The 18,935-nt window shown below is 46.8% G+C and overlaps 5 non-coding genes across 5 annotated transcripts; 4 read left to right on the top strand and 1 right to left on the bottom strand.

Annotated features, from left to right (window-relative positions):
- Positions 1–8,128: 8,128 nt before the first annotated feature.
- Positions 8,129–8,200, top strand: Trnae-cuc (transfer RNA glutamic acid (anticodon CUC)). Its single transcript has one exon. It is a non-coding gene; the product is annotated as a tRNA-Glu (tRNA).
- A 4,370-nt stretch (positions 8,201–12,570) lies between these two features.
- Positions 12,571–12,642, top strand: Trnag-ucc (transfer RNA glycine (anticodon UCC)). The gene has a single exon. It is a non-coding gene; the product is annotated as a tRNA-Gly (tRNA).
- A 637-nt stretch (positions 12,643–13,279) lies between these two features.
- Positions 13,280–13,351, top strand: Trnah-gug (transfer RNA histidin (anticodon GUG)). The gene has a single exon. It is a non-coding gene; the product is annotated as a tRNA-His (tRNA).
- Positions 13,352–14,167: 816 nt separating this feature from the next.
- Positions 14,168–14,240, top strand: Trnak-cuu (transfer RNA lysine (anticodon CUU)). Its single transcript has one exon. It is a non-coding gene; the product is annotated as a tRNA-Lys (tRNA).
- A 2,435-nt stretch (positions 14,241–16,675) lies between these two features.
- Positions 16,676–16,749, bottom strand: Trnan-guu (transfer RNA asparagine (anticodon GUU)). Its single transcript has one exon. It is a non-coding gene; the product is annotated as a tRNA-Asn (tRNA).
- Between the last annotated feature and the right edge of the window lie 2,186 nt (positions 16,750–18,935).

Raw genomic sequence — 18,935 nt, 5'->3', positions numbered from 1 at the left:
CTATAGACAAAATAACCAAGTCAGACTGACAGGAAAAGTTACCATAACAAAACTAACGCCCCAGCCGGGCGGTGGTGGCGCACGCCTTTAATCCCAGCACTCGGGAGGCAGAGCCAGGCGGATCTCTGTGAGTTCGAGGCCAGCCTGGGCTACCAAGTGAGTTCCAGGAAAGGCACAAAGCTACACAGAGAAACCCTGTCTCGAAAAAAAAACAAAAAAAAAAAAAAAAAAAGAAAAAGAAAAGAAAAGAAACTAACGCCCCAGGGTTGATAACTGAAGGTTTAGGCTCTTGCTGTTTCCTGTCCCCAGGCACTCACTGCCAATCAGGTGATGATGTCACTAGGCCTGGCCTTAGCCACTACCGTTATTTAGGGTCGTCTTTTCTCATTAAATGTTAGGTTTCATTTCCTTCCTGGTCCACCTTAGGCTGGGATCGCATCAATTATCCTAAGTTAAACTTGAATCTTGGCACAGCACAGGAACTTTCTCAGCTAATTGGTCTAGATGGAGTCTTCCGCTACTGGCTAAGCTCATTAAGGCAGCTAGACATGTGTAACAGTGAAGGCCCTCTAGGCTAGTGCAGTCTTTCCATGGAGACAAAATCCGCTCAAATTAAGAGTAACAGCTGAACGTAAGAGAAAAGCAATACAGTGTCCCTGGGATGCATGCCCTCCTGGGCCTGAAATAGCCTCAGTAAAGCCTGGGTGTGCACTGCGGACAGCTGGGAAGCTTTGCAGGTGCCGGACACTCAGGCTACACCCCACACCACTCAAACCAGAATCCCTGGGGAGGAGACTCAAACTTGAAGATTGAAAATCATCCCTGTGGTTGGACCGCTGGCCCAAGAGGATTGCACGCACAGGCCTATGTAGGCAGGAAATACTACGGGTGATTAGGAAAAGTCCAGACTCACATCACCACGCAGGAAAATATGACAGCACAAACAGGGGTGGCGAGCAAAAGTGGAGGCTTCTATTTGCTTTTAATTTTTAAAGATTTATGTTTAGCGGGCATGGTGGCGAACTTCTTTAATCCCAAGACTAGGGAGGCCAAGGCAGGTGGATTTCTGTGAATTTGGGGACAGCCTGGTGGCCTACATAGTGGGTTCCTGGCCAGCCAGGGTTACATAGTGAGAGTCTATCAAAAATAAAAAATAAAAAATAAACAAAACAAAACAGTTTGTATTTTTGTGTTACGTGTTTGTGTGAGCAGAAGAGTAGAAGCCAGAAAGGGATATCAGATCTTCCTAGGACAGGCATTAAAAATGGCTGTGAGCGGCCTGTGGGGAGTGAGTGGCTGAGGGGCCTGTGGGGAGTGAGTGGCTGAGGGCCTGTGGGGAGTGAGTGTCTGTGAGGGCCTGTGGGGAGTGAGTGGCTGAAGGGCCTGTGGGGAGTGAGTGGCTGAGGGGCCTGTGGGGAGTGAGTGTCTGTGAGGGCCTGTGGGGAGTGAGTGAGTGTCTGTGAGGGCCTGTGGGGAGTGAGTGGCTGAGGGCCTGTGGGGAGTGCTGTGAAGAACTCAGGTTCTCTCAAAGAACCACTAGCTCTTGGCCACTGAGTCATCTCTCCAGCATTTTTTTTAAACTTTTTTTTTTTTTTAACTTTTTGAACCTAGGTCTCTCTGGGTAGTCCAGGCTGTCCTGGAACACAAGCTCTTGAGTGAAGCATGGTGGCTCATCCCTGAAGTCCCAGTACCCTGGAGGCCCAGGCAGGAGGACCAGGAGTTAAGGTAAAAACCTGGCCTCATAGTTAGCTTAAGGCCAGGCGGGGCAACATGAGACCCTCTCCAAAACAAAAAATCCAAAACAACACCAACAAAATAAGCTAACAAACGAAAACCAGTATATTTTCAGAGCAGTGGTACACATGCCTTTGATCCCAGGACAGAGGCAGGTGGATCTCTATGAGTTCGAGGCCAGCATGGTCTACAGAGTGAGATCCAGGACACTCAGGCTACACAGAGAAATCCTGACTTGAAAAAACAAAAAACAAAAAAACAACAAAAACCCAGTATATTAAAGATATTGTGCAACCACCTAGTTCTATATTTTCACCACCCCAAAAGGAAACCCTGAACCCACTGACCAGCCATTCCACACCCTCTGACGACTACCAGACTTTCTGTCTCTCCAAACTTACCTACTCTGCACATGTCAAATTCATGAAGTTATCCAACATGTGACCTTCGAGTCTAGCTTCTTGATGGCTTTTGTTTGGAGGGATTTGTTTTGTTTTGTTTGTGGTGTAGATAGGGTCTCACTATATAGCCCAGGCTGGCCTAGGACTGATGATGCAGACCAGGCTGGCCTTGAACTCACAGAGATCTGTCACCTTTCCCCCAGTGTTATGATTAAAGGTGGCTGGTTTGAGAGGTTTTGAAACAGAGTGTCATGTAGCCCGAGCTGTCCTTGAACTCCTGATGCTCCTGCCTCTACCTCCCAAGTGCCAGGACTTCAGGCATGAGCCACCAAGTCCAGCTTTAAGGTGAAGCTTTTGAGTCCCAGCCCGTTTGTAGCATGCATCAGTGTTTCGTTCCTTTTTACAGGTGAGCAATGTATTCATATATCACTGGAGGCTGAAGGATCGCTTCCTGAACTCTAGAATACACACAGTTCTCCTTCTCTTAGAGAGCTTTCTTTTCTTCAGTGTTAAGGATCAAATTCATGACTTCCATATGCTGGGCAAGTGCTTTACCACTGAGCTACGACAGCAGACCCATTTTACCTCTTCATTTGCTGAAGGGCATTTAGACGGTTTCCACATTTATAGAAATCTAAAGGTACCCATATCTAACAGTGCTCCAGGGAGCATGCATAGACAAATATTTATTTACTTGCTTTCAGTTCTTTGAGGTTTATTCCCAGGAGTGGAATTACTGAGTCATAGTCTATATTTACCTCATGGAGGAGCTGCCAAACTTTCTCATAGCAGCTGTACCGTTCTACCAGTAGGCCCCAAGGGTCCAACTGCTTCTTCTCATCAACACTTGCTCTTTCCTATTTTTTTTTTAATTTATAGCTATCTACACCTGGTAGGTGTTGTGGTGATTTGAATGAAAATGGCCCCCGTAGGTTCATAGGGAGTGGTATTATTTGAAAGGATTAGGACATGTGACCTTGCTAGGGTAGGTATGGCCTTGTTGGAGGAAGTGTGTCACTAGGGGTAGGCTTTGAAGTTTCAGAAGCTCAAGCCAGGCCCAGTGGCTCACTCTCTCTTCCTGCTGCCTGCCAATCCAGATGCAGAACTTTTGGCTCCGTCTCCAGCACCATGTCTGCCTGCACACCATCATGCTTCTCACCATGATGATAATGGACCAAGCCTCTGAACCTGTAAGCCAGTCCCAATTAAATGTATTTCTTTATAAGGGTTGCTGTGGTCATAATGTCTCTTCACAGCAATAGAACACTGGCTAAGACATGTATAAATGCTGTCATTTTTAAATGTGTTTTTGTTTTTATTTCCCTATGGATAATGTCTTCATGTTCTTGTTGGCCATTTGAATAAGGATTTATTTCTGTTTTTATTTATGTGTATGTGTGTATATTTGTGTATGGGTCTGTGCACATGAGTGTAGCTACCCTTGGAGACCAGAAGAGGGCAGAAGGCATTGAGTCCCCTGGAGCTGGAGTTACAGTTGGTTGTGAGCTGGCAGATGTGGGTCCTGGGAATGGAACTCAGGTTCTATAGAAGAAAAGGAAGCATTTTTACTACTGACCATCTCTCCAGCAAACCCTTCCCCCACCCCAATTCTTGAAGGATATTTTCATGGATACAGAAATCTAGGCTGAGAGCCCTGCAGAGCTTTAAAAAGATTTGTGCTTTCTAATGAGAAATCCACTATCATTCAGATCATTTTCCTGTCCTTAATTTCAGCATACTTTGCTTTTTCTTTCTTTCTTCTTATTTTAACTTCCAGCACTTTCTATGAGGCGCTTTGGCATTTGTTTGCTGGATGGGTGTTTACATCTGTAGGTTTGGCTCTCCATTAAATTTGGGGGATTATTTTTTTCAAATCCCTCCCTCTACCTCAGACTTTTTTTTTATTCTTTTGAGATGTTACTTATTAATCTTTATTTTATATGTATGTGTGTTTTGCCTGAACGTATGTCTGTGCATCGCTTGTGCCTGTAGAGGCCAAAGAGGGGTCAGATTGAGAGACTAGAAGTTAGGCCGACAGGGATAAGTAATATGTAACAAAATAATAATTATTTATTTATAATTATGTATTTAATATATAATTATGTATATAAACATAAGTGATATGTAATAAATATGGCAAATTTGCAAATAATAAGTAATAAAGATGGTGAATTTTCTTCCTCAACCTCTTGACTTGAGGCAAAAGCTAACTGAGACAATTTTGTCTCCCACCATGTGGCCCCCACTGATGGACTGGCTCAGCAAGCTGCAGGTTGGATCCGGACAAGTCACACAACAGTTCTGGGCCAACCAGAACTGTCTTCAAACTGACCAGCCTTAAAGTAAGGGAGGAAGACTTCCTCAGGCCTTAAAATTTCCAGGCCTCGAGAAGAAACTGATTCAAGAAACTAGATTTTTCAGCTTCCCCCTCTGTTTCGAATACGGTTTTTTTTTTTTTTCTCTGTGTGCAGTTCCTCAGCTTATTCTTTTATCTTTTTTTTTCCCCCACCTTGGTTTTTTGAGACAGGGTTTTTGCTGTGTAGCTCTGTCCAGGCTGGCCTCGAACTCACAGAGATCTGCCTGCTTCCGACTCTCGAGTGCTGGAATTAAAGGCGCACACCACTGAAGTTGCTTTGTTATCACCACATTTTGGTGAAATTCAAACTCAAATGCTTTAAGTTTTCTCTGGTATCCCATCTCCTCTGAGACCTGCTGAGGGCAGATGTCTGGGCACCCTTTCAGTCTCAGAACAGGAGTGAGGCACAGCTTATTTCTGTGGTGTTGGCTGAACAGGGCCACTCTTGTCTGAAAGTTTTCTGCTTTCCAGGCTACCACTCCCCTGGTCCTTTGGCTTGATACAGTAGGCTTTTGTTTCAGATATTTTTTTATTTACACAGGGACCTGAGTAGTGCATGAGGTATGTGCTATTACACGCAATTGAGTTTTTTTTTTAACATTTATTCATTTACTTATTTATGTTTTGTTTTTAGAGACAGTGTCTTGTGTAGCCAGGATGGTTTTGAACTCCCCTGTATCTGAGATGACTTTGAACTAAGACTCCTACTTCCAGCCCCAAGTGACGGCCCTCCAAGTTGTCAGCCTTCTTCAGCTCCAAATCTGGACTATGTGTAGGGCAGGGAGCCCAGAGAGATCCCCACTTCTGGCTGGTTTGAATCCTTCTATCTCTCAGTCTTGTATTTTCTTTCTACACAATGCCCAGGGTTTTTTATCATATTAGAAGGAGGAATTAGAGAAAAGCACGTCAATCTTCTCTGGTCCATTCTTGTGTCCTCACAGGTTTCCTGGTTTGTTTTCACCAGATGGGGGCAGTTTAAGTAAATTTCTTTGTATCATTGATCTGTATTCAGGCACAATTTGTAAATGCTTGACAAAAGAAAATGAAACACCACATCATAGCCACTCTTAGATTCGATGCCAGGAAGAGGAGACTTACCCCTCCCCTGGTTCTTTGATGTTGAGATAGGTGGTGTGGAAGACTTTTCTACTAAAGGGTTAAATAAGTAGACACCTCAAAATAAATGTAAAACTATAAAGAAACGGTTTGTCAGAAATTCTAATTCCTCCAGGGTCAGCACTTCTTGCAATCAAAGTAAGTGCTCAGGGTCGCACTGGGTGCTCAGACTGAATTTTGCTTATCAAATGCGCGGTTTTAAATTAGCCAGTGGTAGAAATTTGAGAGACATGGGGATCCCTTTGCGTTAGGGGGAAAAAACAGGGGAACCCCGCTGCGGGTGTTTGCCTGATTGATTTGACATAGGTACGCACCTTCTACAGGATGAAAACGATTTGTCTTGCCGAAATACTTTGGAATGTGCGATCATTTTCTTGGGACCCCAGACCATTTTCTAGCAAGTGACAAGTTCCAATCCCAGAGCACATACGCTTTCCTCGGTTCTCGTGTGTTGCCAAAACTCACCAGCAGGTGGCAGGATACTCAATGAAAGGCTCTTGTCCAGAGGCAGGCTGATCATCTCCCGCTCCAGTTTTGAAGAGCAACCTGTGCATTTGGTTTGCTTTTTGTTTGTTTTTATTTTTTTCATACACTATATTTTGATCATCTTTACGCTCCGAAGGCCTATTTCTTTCGAATTTCTGTTTTCTTTTGAATGTTGTATGACTTCTTGAGGACACTGAACGTGTGTCTGTTCACTCCAGGTAAGGGTCTGGGGATGAACCAAAGAAATAATCCCACCGAAGTCTATTTTGCTGACCCAGAGTTTGAGTTACAGGAACTCGGGTTTCTTGGGCATCACTGAAAAGCCCTGCCTGGGTGACAATCACTGGAGTCCCCTGTACAATTTTTAGGCCACTCTACTCAGGGTCTTCTCCCTGGGGATTGTTTACACTAAGTGTATAGCCTCTGTAAGGGTTCTGGTGAGGTCCTTGCGCCCTTTCTCTGCAGCAGGAAATGTTGCAATCCAGAGGAAACAGCTGCAAGACCAGAGAAATACATTTGTTTCCTTTTACCAACTCCCTGGGTGGTTTTGTCTGTGAAAACATCCAAAGTAAAAGAGCAAGAGAACTATTAGACTTCCCCATGACAGCACAGGATTCCTGAGTTTTTATGAAAATAAATGTCCAACATTTGGACACCTGTTAAGTCTGGGATAGGAGGGATTCAAGAGACACTGAGACTGGGGACAAAGGAATTTATTAAAAGAGTTTTGTTAGTGCCACGAACCAACAGAGAAGCAGCAGCATGCCCGCGTCTCCCAGGAGAGTTCCGGCCCCAGGACCAGAGACAGATACCGTGGCGGGTCCTGCAGGGAATCAGAGCCTTATGGAGCCTGTCAGAGTTTGGAAAAGCGCGAGCGAAGGCTGCTGCACAACCTGATTTGGGCAGAGTCTCGATGTACAGGGAGGTGGAGAGTGGATGAATGGAAGGTTAATACTTAACATCTTAGCACACTCGTTAAAAACAAGCAAAACAAGCAGAAAGATACCCTTTCGTCAAACATCCCGGTAGGCCCTGTTGATATGGGCACGTCGTTAATGACTCAGTTTTTAAATTCTATTTGTTTGTTTTTATAATCCATTATCAAAAGTGACGTCTATTCACTCTAGGTAAGGCTTTGACCAAAGCCAAAGAAATAATTCCATCCAGCTGCTTTTAAAATGTTCTAGTTGAACTAATTGGTGTGTAGAGTTCATCACTTCACGGTTAGATCACACAAAAACAGACCAACAAAGAACAAGGCCGGAGGAGCGGCTTAATTTGATTGCTTAATATTGTTTTTTTTCCCCCCTCAACTGTTTGTTTTAAACAATTTCAAATCTACAGAAAAGTGGGTATAACGTTCTATTTGTTGCCTTCGTGGCCAGCATTTTACCGTGTTTGCTTTCTCCCTGTCTGTTTCTCCCTCTCTCTCTCCGTCTCTGTCTCTCTTCCCCCCAAATTCCGTGCACTACCTTGAGAGGGGGTGGGTAGGGAACTTTAAAAAGCTCCTTCATCTGGGAATGCACGCCAGTTTTGTTTTGTTTTGTTTTGTTTTCCTCCCCACTCTCTCAGATTAAGTTCTTTTTTTAAAAAAAGCGAGTTAAACTGAGGCACTTCTGCGCACCAACCAGCAGGCGGATTTCCGCAGTCTGGGCACCACCGACGGTCTGTGATGGAGCTGCCGTAGCCAGCGCCGCTCTCCCGGGACCTGGAGGCTGCGGCAGGCCTAGGATGTCTTAGCGCTGCTCCCGCGACCCCTGCTAGTCTGGACGATTTGGCTTTCTAGGGAGGAGCAGTCTGTCTGCAGAGGTTTGTCTCTCTTTCTGGTCTTGGGACTGCGATCCTGTGTATGTAATCCTCTCCAGGGTTTAAGAGCCAGGCCTGAGAACTCTGTCGCTCTTTTCTCTTTTGAAGAAGTTGTCTCAATAAGCAGAATGTCTCGTGCAGAATTTCAGAACTTCAGCGGAACCATGGAGAGGCGGAAGCTCACAGTTACTGGGAGTCATATGATCTTAGCGAGGCACGACCGCCAGCGTCCCTGGTGGTCTAGTGGTTAGGATTCGGCGCTCTCACCGCCGCGGCCCGGGTTCGATTCCCGGTCAGGGAATTGCGTTTTTATTTCCCAACTTAGTAGGAAAGTACAAAATAATCATTTGACACTTGAAATATAATACAAAGTGAAGTCATGCTACGCAGTTTTAATATAGGATGTTTTAAAAGATGAACATTTCTAACACTTTCCAGTAGACAAAATATTCTTTGGTATATGTTTTACGTAATTTAGAATTCAATTGGCAAAAAACGAACAACTGTAATCAGACTTCCCTGCTACATTCCCTCCGTGTCTACTGAGGTGATCAGTGTTATTTTCAACTTCGGAGACGCTTTATTTGTGCTCTTGCACGAGTAGAGGCGATCTCCTCTGTACCTTGTCTCTTCCGTCTGACAGACAATTCTTTTTCAGTCCTGGCTGGCTTGGGACTCTTATGTAGGCCAGGCTGGCGTCAAATTTGCAGATCTGCCTCCCAAGGCCAGAGATCACCGGGCTTGCCTCACCACGCCCAGTTCAACAAGGCCTTTTTACAAGGAGGGTTTTTTTAATGGCATGTACCATTCCATCGTTTGAGTATTCCATAGTTAATAGCTTCCTACTGATGAAACCTTAGGGTTTCGTTTTTGTTTTGTTTTCTAACTCCGCGCCATTACAAAACAGTGCTTTCATAAATAACTTTGTGCGTATGGCATTTTGCACATGTGTGGTTTTAAGGCCCAGGATGAAATGTGCGTTTGTGGATAGATGTTACCTTTCTGCCCTTCAGAAAGTAATATTCCGCCAACAATGCACAACAAAGTAAACGTGGTTTGAACTTAACTAATCTTGTTGCTGGATGTTTAGCGTGCCCCTCCGAGGCTTCAACTAAATTTTTGGTTTTATACTTTGATCAGCGTCCATGTAGATCTGTGTGTGTCCTTGTGGAGGGGCCCCAAAATAGCTAGGCTGGCTATGACTTTGTCAGCTTGACAGTATCAGACAACCAGATCCTTCTACAAGACCACAGCCAGCTCATTTTTAAGAAAATGTTCTAAAATTTTTAAGAAAATTTAAAATTTAAATAAGTCACAAAGGCTTAAATATGGGTCTAAGAAAGATCTGAGGATATGAAAGCCTATAAGCTTTGATGAGAAATGTTTCAGATTGCTCTCCAGTTCTATGATATAACAGTTCAGAGCTTAACATTTAATAGAGGTCTGATAAGTTGGTGGAGCAATGACTGACTACTTACTGTTCAGTCACAAGCTCAACATTTTAGATTATTTTAGTTGTCATCTATAAACCTAGAAATGCTTCTCATCAGGCCAAAAATCTCTGTCCAATTTATACCTGGCTCTCTGTGTTAGGATTCTGCCCTCACTCCAGCTATGTGCAGAACAGGGTCTAGCGTCTTACATCATCAGTGTGCTCTACTTAAAAGCTGGAAGCAGACCCCACCCTCTCCGCTCTGCTCCTCCCCCCCGCAGACCCCACCCTCTCCGCTCTGCTCCTCCCCCCCGCAGACCCCACCCTCTCCGCTCTGCTCCTCCCCCCCCCCGCAGACCCCACCCTCTCTCTCCACTGCTCTGCTCCCCCCCCCCCCATCTTTCTCTCTCTCCACACCTGGCCCTCCCCTTTTCCCTCCTAATAAAGCTCTGAAAACTAACACTGGGTTCTGTCGTGACCGGGACCTTTCCAGACGGTAACCAGTGCCGTTTTTCATCCTTCACTCTGGACAGAAGGAAAACGCTTATGCTTTCACCCCAAATCCGTAGTTCTTGTTGGGACTCAAAGGTATGAGTCCACTTCTGCTGTTCTGCAGATATCCATCACCCGCTTTGTCTGAGATATGGATATCAGTACAGATTGGTAATACTAATGTGTCTAAAACTTTTATGTCATTTTGTAAGACAGTTCCTGTAGGCCTCAGAGGATTAAAAGAGTCAAAACTTGGATCCACTTCACAGAGGTTAAAAGGACTCCAGATGTAGGTACTCTTGTCTTGGGACTCCTGTTCTTCCTTCCCAGTTACTAAGAAGGTGGGCCTAAGGATTCCAAATAAGTTCATAATTTTTTTATTTATCTTTTATTTTTATTTATCTTTATTTTATTTATCTTTTGTTTTTTCAAGACAGGGTCTCTCTGTGTAGCTTTGCGCTTTTCCTGGATCTCGCTCTGTAGACCAGGCTGGCCTCGAACTCACAAACATCCTCCTGGCTCTGCCTCCCAAGTGCTGGGATTAAAGGCGTGCGCCACTACCGCCCGGCTTTCGAATTTTTATTTCTTTCGGATAGTTTTTGTTTGCACATACTAAGAGGTTGAAAGAATGCTATTCATTTGATGTGGGTCCATGAAGGTTTCATTTAATATTTTATCTCAAGAAAATTTGCAAAGTATCAACCAATGCTGGAAAATGTGTTAGCCTACCTTAGTATGCCCAGTTTTGGATATGTCATAATTTGGCCCAGGCTGGCCCTGAAATTCATAAATTTTAACATCTGTTCCTAGTTCAAGTTTGTCTCAACAGATTTCCACTTGGCTGGCAGACACCTCCAAGCTTCAGTTGCTGACTACACTGCTCTGGACGACTATGAGCTCTGGACTTGCTAAAAGCTAATGTGGACCGGTTCAACCAATGTGATTGTTTCCTGTCTCTGCAGGATCAGATACCCACATGCTTCTGAGAGATGCCCCTTTTACCCAGCCTTTAACTGGGCGGGGGGGCCTGACAATGGTGCCCCAATGCTAGCTTGAAGCAGTTCCAGAAGAGAATGTCATCCCATGTTCCCTGTTCAGAAAAGGCTGAAATGCTGGGTCAAAAGGAAACTCCTTGGCATAGAGGCAAGATGGCCAACTATAATGTCCATTGACATACCAGGAAAATAGATTCAGAGTTGTCAATAGATAAATTTATTAACTAAAATTGTTCTGCAATAATATAAGACACTTGACCTTTTTTATGCAGAATCAAAGAGGTATTATATAAGATCATAGTCTGGTTGTACTCAAAGATCGGAACTACAGGGCCTTGAAAATGACAATAGATATATGTGCCACTGCCCTGGAAAAACCTGTTAGCTAATGGCTCATAGGTCCCAATACCCTTGCATCCCTTGACAGGTAGGACTCATGATTGAGTCCTATTATTGGCACTTGTGAAGGGGGGAATGTGAAAGGGCCCGAAAATAGCTTGACCACACAGCAGCTATGACAGGCTTAGGGGCTTAGACACAGCTTCTGTGACAGGCTTACTGGCAGGCAACACCCAGATCCAGGAAAAGCCTTAAGCTGATACCACCCAGGGGGCCACCCAGGGGTGAGGAAGTACCTGACACCCCAAACATTCCAACCGCTAGATAAGATGGCCATATGTCCTTGAGTCTAGCACACACCTCCTATTTTTTGTTTTACAGATACCCCTAGACAATTGTCAGCCAATTAGGGTCCTGGAAACTCCTTCACCCCAACCTCTGTTATGATTAAAAACTCTACCCCACCTGAGCTCAGGGCTCTCTGTTCTCACCGCTGAGTTGGACAGACAGGGGGATCAAGCTCCGGAGCTTGAAATAAAGGCTCTTTGCTTTTACATGCGGGATTCGGTCTTTTGGGGGTCCTCGTGATCTGGGCATAACATCTTTAGCTATTTCCTCTGGATAAACGTCTAGTTATGGAACTGGTATCTCATACCACCGTGCATTAAAGAACAAGAAACATTATAAAGCTACAAGAAAACATGAAGAAGCGTCTTGATTTTTGGCTAGAATGACTTTTTCAAGATAGAAGCAAGGCAGAGATCATAAAGAACAAAACTCATGAGCCTGAGAATATAAAAGAACACTTCTGCCTATTAAAAAATTTCTCAGAATTAGTATTAAAAGGAAAATGCTGGTCTGGCATAAATCAGTAGGGGAAACATAAAACTCAGTAAATGCAAATCACTGGTGTAAATAATTGCCAAACCATGGAACACGATCCGTTTCGATAGTAATAAAATAAATGCAAATTAAAGCGAGACGCCATAATGAGATCCTATACTTTTGCAAAGAAGAGAAGAAGGCGACATATTCCAGCCGATGTTTGACTCGCTGAGTAGTGAGCAGATCGACAACATCTATCTAAGGCGCTAAGCGCGGGTCTCAGCGCAACCGTTTCTGCATTTGTCCTCAAGAAAGTCTCCCACCAACAACCCACAGCAGAGCCTTTTCTGGATCACTCGATTCCAGAAGCTCCCTTCAAACGGTAAGAGGAACTAACTGATCTTCTTTAAACTTGGAGATCAAGAACCACTACCGTAAGTTCCACAGGACGAATCCTAGAGTTCCAGAGTTTATTTCTCCCTTTGTCCTTTTCTTTTGTCTTAGTTTTCCCTTCAGTGTGAAGTCGTTTGCCGGAGGACTTGTTGTTGCACTCTTCATAAGAAAACCAACCGGGGACCGGGTCAGCGAGCGTTGGTGGTATAGTGGTGAGCATAGCTGCCTTCCAAGCAGTTGACCCGGGTTCGATTCCCGGCCAACGCATCGTCTAATTTTTGTGTTGATCCTCGGGTCCCAAGCCTCGGAGTTTCTTCTCCAAGCTGGTGTAGGGACAAGGCGAGGTGGTGTCCCCTGCCACAAGCCGTGCGGGAGCCGCGGATGGCGTCGCGGACGGCGTCGCGGACTCGTCCTCTCGGGGCTCCGTAGTGTCCGAAATGGAGGCTGCTCTCCCCCGAAACTTGAGAGGCGGCTCCGCCTTCGGTTCCGGAGGGAACTCGTGGAGACAGACAACACCGCTCGGGAGAAGGGCTCCTTCAGCGCGCCAGCTCCGCTCCTTTTCCAACCGCACCATCCTGGTAACAAAACCCTCGATTCCAGAGCCCTGGCTGGAGTGTAAATATCGTCTGGGGCTGCCTGCGAGGTGGTTTGCTTCTTTGGACAGGAATAGCCCAAGTGGGTCGGTGCGGCGGGCGTCGGTTTCTCATCCCAGATCGCGGGGAGAGGGACTAGGAGGTGAGGAATTGATGCCCGCGCCAGCACCCCGGAAGCGTCAAGGTTTACAAAGCCAGACTTTTGACGTCGCAGCCACCTAGGCTAATAAATTAATCAGGCATGACGGCAGGGCACTCTCATTGAAAGGCCATTAAATTGAGCCCGCAACCCGCTGCTCGCTCGGTGGCTCGCCGTGATCGTATAGTGGTTAGTACTCTGCGTTGTGGCCGCAGCAACCTCGGTTCGAATCCGAGTCACGGCAGGTAGTAGTACCGTCCCTGTGCAGCTCTTTTATGCACTACTTAAAGTAACAACATTCTAATTTTGCCTCTGCGGAAAGACCGAGTCACTGAAATGATTCCACGCGGCTCACCCAACAAGAGGAACCTGAACTCTTGGAAAGAACCAGGGCTGCAGAGGAGGCTCTTCCGGCCTCCCCCAGCGCAGGGGCGAAGTTCTCCCGTGACCCCGAAACTTGGCGCCTCTTCTACCGGTCGGAAAAGCAAACACCTCGGGAGCCGAGCGCCTGCCTCTGCAGCAAATACTACACCCGGATGCTATAACGAGTGTGTCTCGGCGAATTTCACACCGGATGGCCTTGGCCTTGTTTCTCGGGCAGCACAAACTGGGTGTTAGAAAGAAACTTCCGCCGAGGAGGAGTGAAGAGGAACTACTTTCCCAGTAAGGCTCCCTCACGCCCCGAGCCCCCATCACTGAGGTCGAGCCGCGAAAAGGCACCAGAGCAAAGCTCAAGCTTCCCGGAAGACGAGTCTCCGCGCGCCCGCTCCCCACTCCCCTGTCGCCGCAAGGACTGCCCTCCGCGTCCCCGCGCTCGGTCGGCTGTCCTCGGCACCACGCGCCCAGACTCCCGCTCTCCGGCGACTCCGTTCAGAGGGAACTGGAGGAAACAGAGAGGCCCGCCTGGCTCTCTCTAGTCCCCCCTCTCTGGACTTCAGGTTCCTCAGACAAAAGCCATTGATTCTGGATCTAGAAGTTTGCTGACGCCAAGGGGCCAGAGGGACGAGGGCGCCATTACCCAACAAGGTTATATAGGCATAGGATTGACAGGAGCTCCAACGCCCGGCTAGCTCAGTCGGTAGAGCATGAGACTCTTAATCTCAGGGTCGTGGGTTCGAGCCCCACGTTGGGCGCTTCCTTTTATGGGTGTTTTTTTTTTTTTTTTTTTTAAATCTCTACCCCTTGTGGTTTTTAATTCTCTCCTTAGCTGGGAACAGAATCATGAGCATCTACATTTTCATTGAACACTGAAGTCACTGTTGTTTTAAATTTCAGTAAAGTGGTCTTAGAAAGTGAAGGTGAAGCCTTGTCTGAAAAAAGTAACAAAGCAATAACAATTAAAAAAAAAAAACACCAAAATAACCATTAATAATAATAATGATAAGGATGGCGATGATAAAATAAACGCGCCAATGTCTCCAAAACTTCGCCCCGTTTACGCCAAACTCGTTAAAGGAACAGAATCCAGCCGGCGGCTTCAGGGTCGTGGGAGAACTGGGGTCCTGTCCCACGCGACTCTGCCCGGAGAAGCCCACAGAGCCCACGGCTTCCCTCCATCCCTCCCTCCGTCTCACCAGGACCCTGCTTTAAGAAGACCTTAGCTGGACTTAGCACTTGTTCCCTGATCTTTGGGAAATTACACTCTTCATTCATACATAAAATTAAGTGAAAATTCCAAAATGAGGACCACTTAAAATAGGCAATTATTTGTATCAAAAGGTTGATGGTGTTGGCAAGAAAATGTACACCTTCACTGGTCCATACACAAGCATGCTGGGAATGATATCCAGGAGATTCAAATTCTGCGGGGTGGGTGGACCTAAGACATTTCATTTCAAAACAGTGGGAACCACGAGAAGACTGCGAGCTTCTGCGAAGCGAGATGAGGGAGAACAGGTAAGACTCAGAGGCATCGGTCTGCGGTGTGGATGCTTCTAGCCTGTGGCCGGCAGAGCAAACCTGCCCTCCCTCGGACCCGTTGGTTTCTGGTTCTCTACAACATGGACAAACTGTAGGAAAGGCTCTACCATGCCATAGCTTTCTTTTCTTTCTCTTTGTCTTCCTGGGCAAACACTCCACTACTGAGTTACTTTTTTTTTTTTTTCTTCCTTTTTTGGTCCTTCTTTGGGGGTATTGGAGACCAAATCCAGGGCTTTCAAGTTTGTTAGGTAAACTCTCTCCCACCGAGCTAAGTCCTCGACCCCACCAAACGCTCTTTACTTTTTATTGGAGACAAGAGGTCCACTGATTTGCCCAGGCTGGACCTGAACTCATTCTGCGAACCAGTCTAGCCTTGGAGATAGAGCGCTTCTGTGTCAGCCTCGCCAGTTGGAAATCTTAGTAATTTTTATCCAGAGGGTGAGGGGGGGGAGCAAGGCTAGAGAAAATTGGTGAAGAACTGGAAGTCACTCTTGGAGCTGACAAAGGGCGGAGCTTGTCACAGTTGCGGCTAGGACAGCGCTCTATTTCTGTGGAGATATGATTGTGGAAGCGTGTGTGTGTGTGTGTGTGTGTGTGTGTGTGTGTGTGTGTGTGTGTGCGTGCGTTCAGACATGGTCTTGCTATGTAGCCCAGGTTGGCTCTGATCCTCTGGTCTCAGCCTCCCAACTGCAGATTTTTCACTTTTCTTCCCCTTGGAGACAGGGCCACTCTGTAGACCAGGCTGGCCTCGGACTCACAGAGACGTGCCTGCCTCGGCCTCCGGGGTGCTGGGATTAAAGGGGTGCGCTATCAAGCCCAGCACATTTTTTATTTAACGGGACAGCCTGGCTGGGGAGTTTAGTCAGACCCCCTCTCACCTGGCCGTCTACGGCACTTTGCTGCTGCTGTTTTTCTTTCTGTCTCAGCAATTAGGGAGAAACATGGCAATGCCTTTAAACACATCCGAGGACGGCCGGGCCTGCCAGGGCGGGCCTCTAACCCCAGCCACCTCTGGAGGTCACAAGCCAAGGCCTGCCTGGTCTACACATTTAGTGTAAGGGCAGGCTTAGCAATTAATAAAACTCTGTCTCAAAATAAAAAAAGTGAACACCACCGCACCTCCAAAGAAAAGAAAAAGGTAAGTGAGGAGGGGATAAGACGGAGGTAAATAATGAAAAGCTGCTGCAACTGAAAATAATTATAGTGGCCAGTGATTGATGAACATTGATTTCTGGCTCAAATGTTTTCCAAGCTCTTCTCGTCAAATGTTGGATGGCTTTGTAAAGGAAGTGTTCCTGTTAACCCTCTTCTGCAGCTGGGGAAACTGAGTAATTTGTTCGCAGCCGTATTCTGAGGGAAATGGGAGCGGACCGGACGGAGGACCAGAACGCATAGTGTACACGGATGAAATTGTTCCGCAAGCAAACAAAGGCTCAGTGCCCAGTGGCCCTGACGTCCCGAGGCCCCAACACGTGCCCCACTGAAAAGCTACTTTTTCTGAATTATTCGCAGTTTAGAGGCTTTCGTGGAACTTGAGTCTTTGCATCATCGCGTACTTTCACCACATTATCTAAGGATGAGCGAGGATGATAAACCTAAGTCGATTTTAAATGCCTAGAAAGGAGGATTCCAATCAGGCAAAAGGCTGCGTCCCTGGGTGGGCTCGAACCACCAACCTTTCGGTTAACAGCCGAACGCGCTAACCGATTGCGCCACAGAGACATGCAGGGCTCTGGCTGTAAATTCATTTGCTAATCTTGGAACGTGCTTTTGCACTCCGGGCTGGCCAGCCACCCTCGTCTGCGGCCTGCCCACCTCCTAGGATTCCAGAAAGCAAAACAATACACCGAGGCCAGTGGGCGTGCTTGTCAAGCTTGCATATTAACCCGGTTTAAGTCAGCTCCGTGCCGCAGACCTCCCATCACCGGGCTCCAGCCTGATTTCAGTCTCCAAAGTCGCCTGCCCTCTACTGGTCGCCGCCGCCGCCGCGTACGTGCCCACTCAGGTACTGTCCTCACGGTCCTTACCCGGCAGGCCGGCCTGAGAGTGGGAAGAACCGCGGTACCCGGCCGCCTACCCTGGGGCTGGTTCGCCTTTTCCAGAGCACGCCCAGCACCTCATGAAACACCCACGCATGTGCGATCCGAGAGAAAGACACCACCACGTAGCTTCAAAAGGAAAAAATGTCAGGGTGGGCCTTGAGCCCTACCAGAATTCCAGAACGAGAAAAGCAGACCTGCTTCTTTGGAGGAGTGTTTCTTACATTCCCTGAGCTGTTAGCTGGCAGAGGCCCTCACTTGGGACTCCATGTGCACTAAAAACAAACCAATTTCCCGCCTTTCCAGGTAAAGTGACCTCATCCTTGGGTCTCCTCCAGCGGCTGTGTTGAAAACAACAAGCCTAGCCTGTTTACTCAGGCCAGTGATCCATCGACTGTGGCGGGCCGAGGCAAGAGGATCCCATACGCAAGGCCAGCCTGGTCTACGGGGTGAATTGAAGGTCACTCTGTGGGATTCAGAAACACCACAAAATCAAAGGATAAAAGGAGGGCTGGACACAGAGCTCAGGGAAGAGGACTCAGAAGCGCAAGCCAGTGCACAGTGAAACCGCGGAACTGGACCACGCCATGAGTAGAACGGTTTATTGGGGAATTTTAAACTGCTATGGCTATCTCTCGGAGGTAGGAAGAACAGCAAACGGTGGGGAAATCCTTGCCCATTTTAAGGGGAGCAGGTAGCTGCGGGGGAGGGACATATGCAAGCCAAAACAGCCTGGGGACGAGTGTGGAACTTTGATGTGTTACATACAGGTATGTGTGAACAGGACAGAGAGCCTGGGAGCTAGTGTGGGGATTGTAAGTGTTCTGGGTATACGGTAATAGGGAACCAGATGCTCCTGTCGCTGCTGGAGGGTAGTTGGCTGTAAAAGGGCAGATCAGGGAAGTCATGGCTCTTTCCGACAGAAGCCGGCAGCATGGATTCTGTCCCAAGTACCGAGAGAAGCAATAGCAGACAGATGGCAGAGTTTGGCTATCTCAGGAGAAGCCCATGCTTAGCAGAGGGCTTTGGTGAACACAGATGCTTGGGAGAAGGGGAGTGTGGGAAAACCAGGACAGAGACAGCCACATCTACGGACACGGCATTCCGAACGTGGAACTGGAAACCGAGGTGGCATGGCTCAGAATCACTGTGCCTCTGCAAAGAAATTCGACTATGTACCTGTTTAAAACCAGAAGAGAGATCATGTGACAAGCCTAAGCGCACCCAAATGTCCTCATGATCTGCTGGCCTCTACGTAATGATTATCTAACACCTGCCTCCAAACCGGCCATCTTAAAACAGAACAAAATCCTTCTTGTGCTCTTCATGGTGGCACACACCTTCAACCCCAGTCTTGGGGAGGCAGAGGTAGTGTGGATGGATCACCATAAGTTAGGCCAGCTTGATTTACCTAGAGTTCCAGGTCAACTAGGGCTACATAATGAGATCCTGTCTCAAAAACAACTACAAAAAATAAAACCTAAACAAAAAACTTTTAATTACATTTTCATTTGTTTATCTTCGGTGTGTGTGCATTCACACTTTGGGAGCTGCAGAGAAACCATCATGCCAACCTCTAAATAGGTATCTTTTTGTTTCATATTTATTTATTTGCTGGGGGATATCTTTCTGTACCCTGTGAATATATGTTGTTCCCACTGGTTAATAAATAAACTGCTTTGGCCTATGGCAAGGCAGCTTAGAGGCAGGTGGGAAATCCAAGGAGAGAGACAGGAAAGAGAAAGGTGGAGTCTGGAGAGATGCCAGCCTGCTGCCCAGGGAACATGCCAGCAGACCGGTAAGGCATGGAACACGTGGCAAAACAAAGATTAATAGAAATGGTTTAATTTAAGATATAAGAGCTAGCTA

The sequence above is a fragment of the Peromyscus eremicus genome, chromosome 6, assembly GCF_949786415.1.
Source record: "Peromyscus eremicus chromosome 6, PerEre_H2_v1, whole genome shotgun sequence".
NCBI classification, from domain to species: domain Eukaryota; kingdom Metazoa; phylum Chordata; class Mammalia; order Rodentia; family Cricetidae; genus Peromyscus; species Peromyscus eremicus.
This window is presented reverse-complemented; position numbering and strand designations above follow the sequence as displayed.